Source organism: Moschus berezovskii, chromosome X (genome assembly GCF_049115385.1).
Source record: "Moschus berezovskii isolate FMDL1 chromosome X, NW_MosBer_1.0, whole genome shotgun sequence".
In the NCBI taxonomy this organism is placed as follows: domain Eukaryota; kingdom Metazoa; phylum Chordata; class Mammalia; order Artiodactyla; family Moschidae; genus Moschus; species Moschus berezovskii.
The window spans coordinates 56149560-56160860 of record NC_142488.1 but is presented as its reverse complement, the minus strand read 5'-3'; the positions used below and the strand labels follow the sequence as shown (position 1 = coordinate 56160860).

Here is an 11301-nt window from a genome sequence, read left to right as displayed (position 1 = left end):
TGGGAGGTGGAGCATCTTCTCTTTGTGGAGGATGAGTGCGTGGACTCTTATAGAAAGTCAGTTCTCTGAGCACATGGTCCTGAAGCTTCTATCACCAACAACCCATTGATTCTTGTCCCCTCTCCCTGATGCGGGGAGGGCGCCATGGAGGCCCACGAGCCCTTTCTGGTTTCCAGCCACCAGAAGTGTTCCCCAGTGAGGACGGGGACAGGTGTGGGCCCCACCTTTCCCAGGTTCTCCTCTCCAACCCCTGTCAGTGCAGCTGGATGAAAGCCTCCAGCTTTTAGGGGATGAAGCCCTTGTAGGGGATCTTGTTCTTGTCCAGGGTGCAGGCTGCAAGGCACTGTCGGGCCACATAGTTGAAGGGCTGAATGGTGCTCTTGGCCAGAAGCTTCTCATGTAGCAACTCATAAACTGTCTTCTTTAAGGTGCTGGTGGCGTCCACATGGGCCCCTGCCTCTATCAGGGTGTTCATGTTCCCCAGGCAGTTGTTCTGCTTTGTGATGCACACTGGGGTGTTTGTTGTCAAAGTCCTGGCTGTCTGGGTCAACCCCACAGTTGAGAGTGCCTTGACCACCTGGAGGGAGGGGAATCTGCCCACCTAGAAGTGGTCCAAGTTCGTGTTCAGTGGCCACTGCCATGTGCAGGAGTGAAGCCATTCTTGCTGCGGGGAGAGCAGTTGAGCAGACCATCAGGTGCTTCACTGTCCTTCTGGTTGGGCCTGCACTCCACTTTCTCCAGCAGGTAGAGCAGGTGGAGAATGATGGCCAGGGCTGATGGTGAACTGGGCTGAGTCCCTGGGCTCCTTGGGCCTGCTCCACTTCCCAGATCCCTTTGCACAGCACCCACATTAGATTTGCAAAGCTGATTGGCAAGCCCAGGCTGCCCTTGACCAAGCAATTGTGTAGCACTAAGGAAAAGAGTTTATCAAAGAATAGGAAGTTTCTGGCGGTCAGAGGCTCCAAGTTGTTCTGCTGCATGTCCAAGGCATTTTTCCACTAGTGGATGCAGTACTAGAAGCTGCCCAACTTGGCCCAGTAATGCATATAGTAGGAAGTGTCTGGATGGGAGGGACCCAGGACCACTTTCAGATCAACAGTGCCTGCATGCCTATCTCATACTGTTGAGTGATGAGTGCCTCTAATTCCTCAGCGGTGTTCACCTCCCTGGAATAGTCAGAGGTGAGGACCAGCTGGGGACTTGGGTTTAGGCAGATACATGCCCCCTGGTGATGTAGCTGCATGGCCCCTACCAAGAGTTTCAGGACCCTGAGCAGATCCTGCTTCTTAGCCATGTAGGTGGCTCCCAGCAATTCCAAGGCTGTCAGGCAGCTTCCTGACTGGTGCTCAGGGGTTCCTCTGCAGAGGAGCTGCAGCAGCAGGCACTCTGGGGCTGCACACATGCCTGGCTGGTGGAGGGGCCTTTCTGGACCAGTCCTGGCTGTGAGTCCTCCCCAGCAGGCTGCTCCTGGCTGAGGTCCTCCACAATGCTGGTGTGGTCCATTACGTGGGCCACCAGCAGCGGGGTCATGCCATAGCTGTCCCAGTCCCTATGGGCCTAGAACCCAAACAGCATCTTCTGGACACCCAGGCTACTGGCCTCGGTGTAGTCACACAGGGCCATTTTATGCTTGATGCCACACAGGTTTGCCTGGGCGTCCTGCAGTAATAGGTGGCAGGCGATCTGGCAGTGGCCTGTGTAACAGGAGGTCATGAGGCATGGGTGCCTGCACCGGTTGGCCACCTCCAAGTCCACCTGGTGTTTCCCCGCCAAATAGCATACCACCTCCAGGTGCCTACAGAAGCAAAGTGCAGGGGCTTTGAGTAGCTGCACGTGGTGCAGCTCACCAAGGCCCCACAGTGCAGCAGGCTCCGCAGCAGGTCCAGGTGGTCAGTGGCCGAGGTGGCTCAGGGTAGCTGTGTGCCCTCGATGGTCTCGTCATTGTAAAGTGTACCAAGCTTCCCGCCTCCATGCTGGTGCCACGCTGGTCCACTGGGTACTTGACCACATCTAGGTGGCTATAATGGGAGGTAATGACAAGTGGCATCCCCACCTTAACCCCCCTCCGCTCGCCAACTAGCCCGTCAGCTTGTCCAGCTCTTCCCGGCTCCAGTCACTAAGCACCATCTGAAGCATATGAGGCTTGTCACTGAAGACTGTGCTGTATATAGCAGTGTGGTGGTCCACCATCTGGGCCTCCGCCAGGACGTGAGCTGGCCGCCAGAAGGGTTGGGGGAACAGGGGACCAAGGACTAGAGCCCAGAGGGGCAGGCTGCAAATTTCACCATCTCTCCCGCTGCCATCCTAGGTGTGTCTCCTTATGAATTTTCTTAATAACATTTTTTTTTCCCTCCGGCTTACTTTAAGAATACAGTATTTAGGGGCTTCCCTGATGGCTCAGTGGTAAAGAATCTGCCTGGCAATTCAGGAGTGACTGGTTCCATCCCTGATCTGAGAAGATCCCACGTGTTGCAGAGCAGATAAACCCGTGTGTGCCACAACTAATGAGCCAGCGTTCTAGAGCCTCAGAGCTTCAACGACTGAGCCCACACACCCTAGAAGCTGTGATCCACAACAACAGAAGCCACCACAATGAGAAGGGTGCGGCCCGCCACTAGAGAGTAGACCCCGCTCATCCCAACTAGAGAACACCTCCAAGCAGCAAAAAAGACTTGGCACAGCCCCCCAAACACAAAACAAATAAAATTATTTTTTAAAAAAGAATACAGTATATAAGGCATGAGTGGATGTGCACTGTCAGTTGTGTCTGACTCTTTGTGGTCCAACGGAGTGTAGCCTGCCAGGCTCCTCTGTCCATGAGATTTCCCAGGCAAGAATACTGGAGTGGCTTGCCATTTCTTCCTCCAGGGAACTTCCCCACCCAAGGATCAAACCCACGTATCTTTTTCGTCTCCTGCCCTGGCAGTCGGATTCTCTACCACTAGCGCCTAGGTAATGGATATAACATACAAAATATGTGTTAATCACTGTTTGTGTTAACTGTAAGGCTTCCTGTCAACAATAGGCTATCAGTAGTTAAGTTTTGGAAGAGTCTAAAGTTATGCTTGGATTCTTGACTCAGTGGGGTGTTGGTGCCCCTAACCCCTACATTGTTCAAGGGCCAACAGAACTGTCATTGTTGCTTCCACAACCTAATACGTCACTGGAACAGTGTTTTGCGTGCTTGTTCTAGGAATGCTGGATAAAGACCAAAGGGAATTCTCCAACTAAGGGACTGCCACGTGTAGAGAGATGACAGCAGAGTGTGCAATTCACTCCCCAACCCATCTCCCTATCCTCTCCCAGAAGCCTGAAGAGAAACAGGAGAGAATCCCTGGAGGACAAAGAGAAGTCACAGCCTTGATTAAGACTAAAATGCGGCAGGTAGATTACGACAGTAAAGCATCAATACAATGGCCCAGTAAGGCCAGTGGAAGAAACTAGCAGGGGGTGCAGGCTCACTGTGGATTACCGCCAATGGAATGTATGTTGCTCTGGTGGCCCTGGCCATTCGAGACTTTGTGGCTGTAAACAAACGCACAGCACAGACTGATGGCACTGGGAGAGCTGTGTCACTGCCGAGGGCTTCTTTTCTGTCCCGCTGGACTTGAAGACACTCCTCCATGGGTCTCTTGTGCTCCTACACATCTTGCTGAGTGTGACAGGAAAGCAAGGCCCTGAGTGCTCTTTCCCTGGCATTTCTCAGGTTTGTGCTTACAGCAAATGACTCCGAGGCTGGTTTCCAGGCTGCTCTTAGGCAGCAGGTTGCCCATGCTCAGGGTCCTTTCCTGTAAGGCAACTCAGTGCACATACAGGCATTTGTCAAGGATGATCTGCGTCACCTCTGTGGGAACTCAGGCTTAGGAAACACAGCCTTTTAAAACTCACAGCCGTTTAAAAAAAAAAAAACGGAATCTTCCCTGTTGCTATAAGACAAAGAGACCTTTTCATCCTTCCCTTTTCTTAGAATATTTCCTTGAGAAAACTGGTATTTGTAAACCCTTCCTCTGCCCCTTGGATACACATGTAAATCTTAAAAGGGTAAATAAGCCTTCTGTCAGCAAAACAACCCAGGAATAATTTTCTTTTGGAGCTAGGGGCCATCTCCTTGAAATATAAACACCAAAGAAGACAGTGTTCTGTCTGTCATCCTGGGAGCTTAGCCTCAGGGCTTGGCTCTAAGCTGGAACTCAGTTCAGTTCAGTTCAGTCCCTCACTCCTGTCCGACTCCTTGTAACCCCATGGGCTGCAGCACACCAGGCTTCCCTGTCCATCACCCACTCCCAGGGCTTGCTCAAACTCATGTCCATCAAGTTGGTGATGCCATCCAACCATCTCATCCTCTGTTGTCCCCTTCTCCTACAGCCTTCAATCTTTCCGAACAACAGGGTCTTTTCTAATGAGTCAGTTATTCACATCAGGTGGCCAAAGTATTGGCGCTTCAGCTGCAGCATCAGTCCTTCCAATGAATATTCAGGACTCATTTCCTATAGGATTGCCTGGTTGAATCTCCTGGTAGTCCAAGGGACTCTCAAGAGTCTTCTCCAACACCAAAGTTCAAAAGTGTCAATTCTCTGCCCCTCACTTCTCTTTACGGTCCAGCTTTCACATCCATACATGATTACTGGAAAAACCATAGCTTTGACTAGACAGACCTTTGTGGGTAAAGTAATCTCTCTGATTTCTAACATGCTCTCTTGGATTGTAATAGCTTTTCTTCCAAGGTGCAAGCATCTTTGAATTTTGTGGTTGCAGTCACCATCTGCAGTGATTTTGGAGCCCAAGAAAATAAAGTCTCTCACTGTTTTCATTGTTTCCCCATCTATTTGCCATGAAGTGGTGGGACCAGATGTCATCATCTTTTTTTTTAGAATGTTGAGTTTTAAGCCAGGTTTTTCACTCTCCTTTTCCACTTTCATCAAGAGGCTCTTTAGTTTCTCTTTGGTTTCTGCCTTAAGGGTGGTGTAATTTGTGCATCTGAAGTTATTGATATTTCTACCGGCAATCTTGATTCCAGTTTGTGCTTCATCCAGCCAGGCATTACCCATGATGTACTCTGCATAGAACTTTTTTAAATATAAAATTATCACATATATTTAATATTAAATATTCAATATGCAGATTACTATTAAATTGCAATAAGTTATTTTAAAATTTTTATATTGTAGAAGCAAGAGTTGGCAGTTTTTAAAATAATCTTAATTTAGATATCATCTGGCTAATGGGAATTTCTTTTTTTTTTAATTTTAATTGGAGGCTAATTACTTTACAATATTGTGGTGGTTTTGTCATTAATTTACATGAATCAGCCATGGGTGTACATGTGTTCCCCATCCTGACCCTCCCTCCCACCCACCTCCCCATCCCATCTCTCAGGTTCATCCCAGTGCACCAGCCTTGAGCACCCTGCTTCATGCATCGAACCTGGACTGGTGATCTAGTTCACATATGTTAATATACATGTTTCAATGCTATTATCTCAGATTATCCTACCCTTACCTTCACCCACAGAGTCCAACAGTCTGTTCTTTACATCTGTGTCTCTTTTGCTGTCTCGCATATAGGGTCATTGTCACCATCTTTCTAAATTTCATATATTGCATAGAAGTTAAATAAGCAGGGTGACAATATACAACCTTCACATATCCTTTCCCAATTTCAAACCAGTCTATTGTTTCATGTCCAGTTCTAACTGTTGCTTCTTGACCTGCATACAGATTTTTCAGGAGGCAGGTAAGGTGGTCTGCTAGTCCCATCTCTTGAAGACTTTCCCACAATTTGTTGAGATCCACACAGTCAACGGATTTAGCATAGTCAATAAAGCAGAAATATGTGCTTTTCTGGAATTCTCTTACTTGTTTTATGATCCAATAGATGTTGGCAATTTGATCTCTGGTTCCTCTGCCTTTTCTAAATCCAGATTGAACATCTGGAAGTTCTCGGCTCATGTACTGTTGAAGCCTAGTTTGGAGAATTTTGAGCATTCCTTTGCTAGTGTTTGAGATGAATGCAACTGTGTGGTAGTATGAACATTCTTTGGATTGCCTTTCTTTGGGATTGGAATGAAAACTGACCTTTTCCAGGCCTGTGGCCACTGCTGAGCTTTCCAAATTTGCTGACCTATTGATTGCAGCACTTTCACAGCATAATCTTTAAGGATTTGAAATAGCTCAGCTGGAATTCCATCACCTCCACTAGCTTTGTTCATAACAATGCTTCCAAAGACCCACTTGACTTCATTTTCCAGGATATCTAACTCTAGGTGAGTGATCACACCATCGTGGTTATCTGTGTCATTAACATCTGTTTTGTATAGTTCTTCTATGTACTCTTGCCACCCCTTCTTAATATCTTCTGCTTCTGTTAGGTCCATACCATTTCTGTCCTTTATTGTGCACAATTTTGCATGAAATGTTCCCTTGGTATCTCTAATTTTCTTGAAGACATCTCTAGTCTTTCCCTTTCTATTGTTTCCCTCTATTTCTTTGCATTGATCACTTAGGAAGGCTTTCTTCATTTCCTCGATACCTACTTGTCATAAGAGAGAGGAGAAGTCTGACTTTGCCTTTGGATAAAGGCAATTAACTGGCACAGATGCCACTCCCATTACCAGCTGAGCTTAGGATGAATTACAATAGAATGTAGAGAAAATAGTCCACGAGTGGTCGTTCTTCTTAAGAACATTCAGGTACTGGACTGTATATGCTCAGTTAAGCAAAAGTTTGATTTCTTGCTACCTTTGCGGTCTGATTAGCAGATTGCCCATAAGGCCAATCACAGTCTGGTTTAATACTCAGTAATGAAATCACTCTGTTTGTATTCTCCATTTGTGGAGACAATGTCCTGGGTTTTCAGGAGACTGTATTTTTAATTTTCCCAGTTTACTGATGAGGATGGGATGGCCTGAAAGTTCCTGAACTGAGCAGACCAGTGTGAAGGTGAGTTATCAAATGCCTCCCTCTTAGGGCTTTGCTCTTTTCAAATACTACCTGGAGGATCTCACTCTCCAAATTCTAGATTTTCTTTCTGAGTAAGCATGCATACTACAGGACCTAAAAATCCATCAGTGTCACCATCAGCTTTAATGGTGGTTAAGATGGGAAGCCCAGATGTTGCCTGCAGATCATCTCTCTTGAATGGCCAATACATCTCTATATGACATTTGGAAGGGAATCCATTTGAAAGGAAAATGCAGGCTTATATTGGCCTGAGGATGCTATCGTAATTTGGATGAATTAACATATATAGTGGTTTTGAGAAGAACCTCTTGCCCAGGTTTCCCTGGTGGCTCAGACGGTAAAGAATCTGCTAGCAATGCAGGAGACCTGGGTCAGGAAGATCCCCTGGAGAAGGGAATGGCAACCCACTCCGGTATTCTTGCCTGGAGAATCCCACGGACAGAGGAGCCTGGCAGGCTAGGGTCCATGGTGTTGCACAGATGTGGACATGATTGATCAACTAACACTTGCACTTACATCCCCAGCAAAGGAATTACTTGTGTTTACAGGAATGACTATCATCCTAGGAAGAAGGTTAAACATTATTTGGGAAGACGTAGGAAATTGGAAGAGGAAATGGGAGAATTAAAGTCATTTTCTCTTTCTCCAAACCCTCCTCCTCCTTTCTCTGCTGTCTCCCCTCCTTTTGCTCCCTTTCCATGGCATCTCTTCATCTTCACGCCTCAATCCGACTTCTAGTAAGGGCAAAACGATGATCTTCAAGATGGGCAGTTAAATAGATTTCCCTGTGAAGAAGGACAAGGAGACAGTAATGAATTATCTGCCCTGTGTGAGATGTGTGTGTCTTATGCCTTAGCTGTGATTCCATTTCAGGCTTAGCCTAGATCTCGGCCCTATATTATTCACTGAGGGATTCTTTTCCTGGGCCGGGGAAAGACCCACAGAAGTTTTCACAAGTACCTGGCAGTGTGTTTTCAGTTTATAGCCCCAAACATGGGGATGTGCCCTGGTAGCTGCACAGAATTCTGCAAGCAGCAGGCTTTGGTTGTTTGATGGAGCAGGCATGTCAGGACCAGAAAGCAACCCACCATATCAGGGGGAAAGGTGGCCCAAAGACTCTGGCTATATGCCACCTCCCACAACCATGGAAGGACTAACGGCTTGAGGGACCCACTGAGAGGCCTGTAGGTGGCCATAGTTGAAGCCCTTCTATGAAAAGTGAGCTGGGAGAAATCGCAGCAGTATATCCAGAAGACTAGTGATTTCTTCGGTGATTTTCACTGGCAGTTTGTCGAGGTTTTCCCACAACTTACCGGCATGGATCCAGAGGCAGTTCAAAATCACCCACTAGTCCTATCTATGTTTCTTTCAACCTAGAAGAGATTATTACATAAAACTTAGCAGCAGCTGCTCAATTTGGGGGCATGCTAGAGAAAAAGGAAGGAGAAAAGCAGTTAAACATCACTGTGTTAGCCACTTGGTTACAACTGTTTTCTAAGGGAAGAACCCCTACTCTGGACAACTTGTGAAGGGAGCCAAGTTAGGTGGGAAAAATGTGTCATTATTACATGATGCCAAGACACTGGAAGAGGGACTGGAGAAAGAGACTCCTGAGAATGCAGACCCTGCAGGAACAAGGGAATCAGGAAAGCCCAGGATGAAACCCTCAGCTAGGGAATAATAGGCCAAAGTCTCAAAGTCAACTGATTGAGGGAATCTTGGAGGTGGAAACTGGTGAACCACAAGTTTGAATACCTTGCCCTGAGGCTACTCTATGCTTGCCTTTTCTGGTAAATATTCATGCTGCAGAAGACTCTTGAGAGCCCCCTGGTCTACAAGGAGATCAAACCAGTGAATCCTAAAGGAAATCATCCCTGAATATTCATTGGAAGGACTGATGGTGAAGCGGAAGCTTCAAAGGCATGATGTGGACAGGATCAGGAACAGGATGGGCAAGATCAAGGGCAGGATGTGGGTGGGCTCAGAGGCAAAAGAGGGTGAGTTTGGGGCAGGGTTTGTATGAGGAACCACCAGGGAAGCCCACTTGGGTGGGATTGGGAGAAAGTGTGGCCTGGGTTCAGGGTGAAACCCCCTCTTCTTCATCTTTAGCACCTCACTTTCAATCTCTCCCCAGAGCCACGAGGCTCTTCTGTGATGTTTACAAGGCAGAGAGTAAGAGGTACTGTAAGCAACTCCCAGTGTTAGGCCACAAGCACTCAATGGACCCCAAGGTGAGACTTTTCCTTCTCTATCTCATGACCTTCCATTTCCTCCCCCTTCTCCCTACCTGACCACCTTCTTCTTCTGGTTCTCTGTGCTTGAATTGCTTCCTATTCCTTCTTCCCTCTGCCTGACTGCTTTCATACCTACTGACCAATCTCAGTGGGTCCCCTCTCTTTCTGCCCTCCCCTACACTCCCCCACCTACCTGCTCAGTCATCTTCTAGTCTCACTTTTCTTTCTGCATGGCTGCTGTTTCTTTATTGATAAGCTCCTTGCCTGACCACACCCCCCAACATTTCTCTTTCTGCCTGTCTCTCTCTTTCTGCCTGTCTAGCCTCCATTCCTCTGCTCCTCAGTACAACCTTCCCCTGTTCCTCCTGTCTCCTTGCTTGCCATCTACTTTCTTTTCCCATCCCCTGCCTGACATTCCACCCCAACCATGCCTGAAAGGCCACCCTCAATTCCTCTCTTTTGAATTTCTGACTTCCCTTCATTTTTTTAAATTCTTCCTGCCTCACTTCCCCAGTCACCTTCTCCCTGCTTCTCATCTCCAAAATCCCTTCTTCTTTGTTTGATCAGCCCTCATCCCTCCACATTCCTGACCCCCATTCCTCACCTCCTGTATGTTTTACCACCCTCCATTCATCTACTGTGGTCCAGCTAGTACAGAATCCGCCCGCAGTGTGGGAGACCTGGGTTCAATCCCTGGTTTGGGAAGATCCCCAGGAGAAGCGAAAGGCTACCTACTGCAGTATTCTGGCCTAGAAAATTCCATGGGTCCGTGGGGTCGCAAAGTGTTGGACATGACTGGGCGACTGTCACTCACATTCATGTACTTCTCCCTGTCAGACCTCCCCTCCATCCATCCTCTCCTTCCTGTTTGATCTCTTTCTACTCTTCCATCCATCCTACCCGATCACACCCCTTCCTACATCCCAGCTTAACTTCTCCCTCCATCCTCCATGCTTGATCATACCCCCTTTGCCCCCTTCTTCTTTACCTAGTAATCACTGAATTCCTCTCTTCCTTCCTGCTAGGACACTTCCCATCCCTCTCCTTCTGCCTGACTGCCCTCCAATCCCCCTCTTCCTCTCGTTTTACCTGCCTGATCCCCCTCCATAGCCACCCCCGTCCATACCTCATCATCATTCTTTCTGCCCACAGGTTCCAGATGATGAGGTGTGTGGTTGTCCACTAGTGCACAATGTCTCTGAGGTCACTGATGATTTCGGTCATCTCCCCAAATGCCTTTGCAACCTCCACTATTGCTGGGAGAAGCTGAGGTGTGCCGAGGTGGACCTAGAGCCTGTTCATGTGGTAGGTTACAAGGCTGAGTGTGGCTGAGGGGCAGCATGGGATCCTAGAAGCCCCTTCTCACACTTACCCCCCACAGTTGCATGAGCTGGTTGAGCAAGAGCATAAGGTGTGCACAGCCATGATGAATCGGACAGGGCTGCTGGTGCTGATTCTTCACCAAGCAACCCAGCATGACCCACTCACCACTGACCTATGCTCCAGAGTAGACAGCTGAGCTCTGCTCAACTGAGGTCCTATGCCCGATACCTGGTGCAAGGGAGACACTACGAATTTCTCACACACCTGTTCCTCTAACCATGTCTTTCTCAGGGCATCTCAAAGTTTCTTTGTGCTTCTCTGTTCCCCGTTTAGTATCCTGTCTCTACACCTCCTTAAGGTGGACTGGTCTTTAAAATTTCCCACTTCTGTCCTTTCTCTTATCCCCTGTCTCTCTCTTTCCTGAATCTGGGCAGGGCCAAAGGATTTGCCCTGTGCTCATCTCCCACTGGCCAGAGTTTTGTTTAGAAACTTGAGATTAGCAAGATATTTTAATATCTCCTGGTGGCCCCTAATCCAGTCTCTGTGCCCACAAACCCAATTCCAAACCTCCAATGGTGGTGGGTGACAGTGCAGCTTTACTTGCTTGCAGGTCCATTTGGAGCAGGTTGAGAAGTGCTGCACACTCAGCTCAGTCTGTCCTTTTCTGTCAAGGGAGACGTGAAGTTACAAAGTGGGTACCAAGGACCCTGAGTCCCCCGTCCCAGGCCATCAGGTCTGTCGTTGTCACCTGATTAATGTACTTTGACCAACTTCTGTATAATTGT

At 47.8% G+C, this 11301-nt stretch overlaps 1 pseudogene; it reads right to left on the bottom strand.

Annotated features, from left to right (window-relative positions):
- Positions 1–253: 253 nt before the first annotated feature.
- Positions 254–8278, bottom strand: LOC129563902 (protein fem-1 homolog A-like; annotated as a pseudogene).
- Between the last annotated feature and the right edge of the window lie 3023 nt (positions 8279–11301).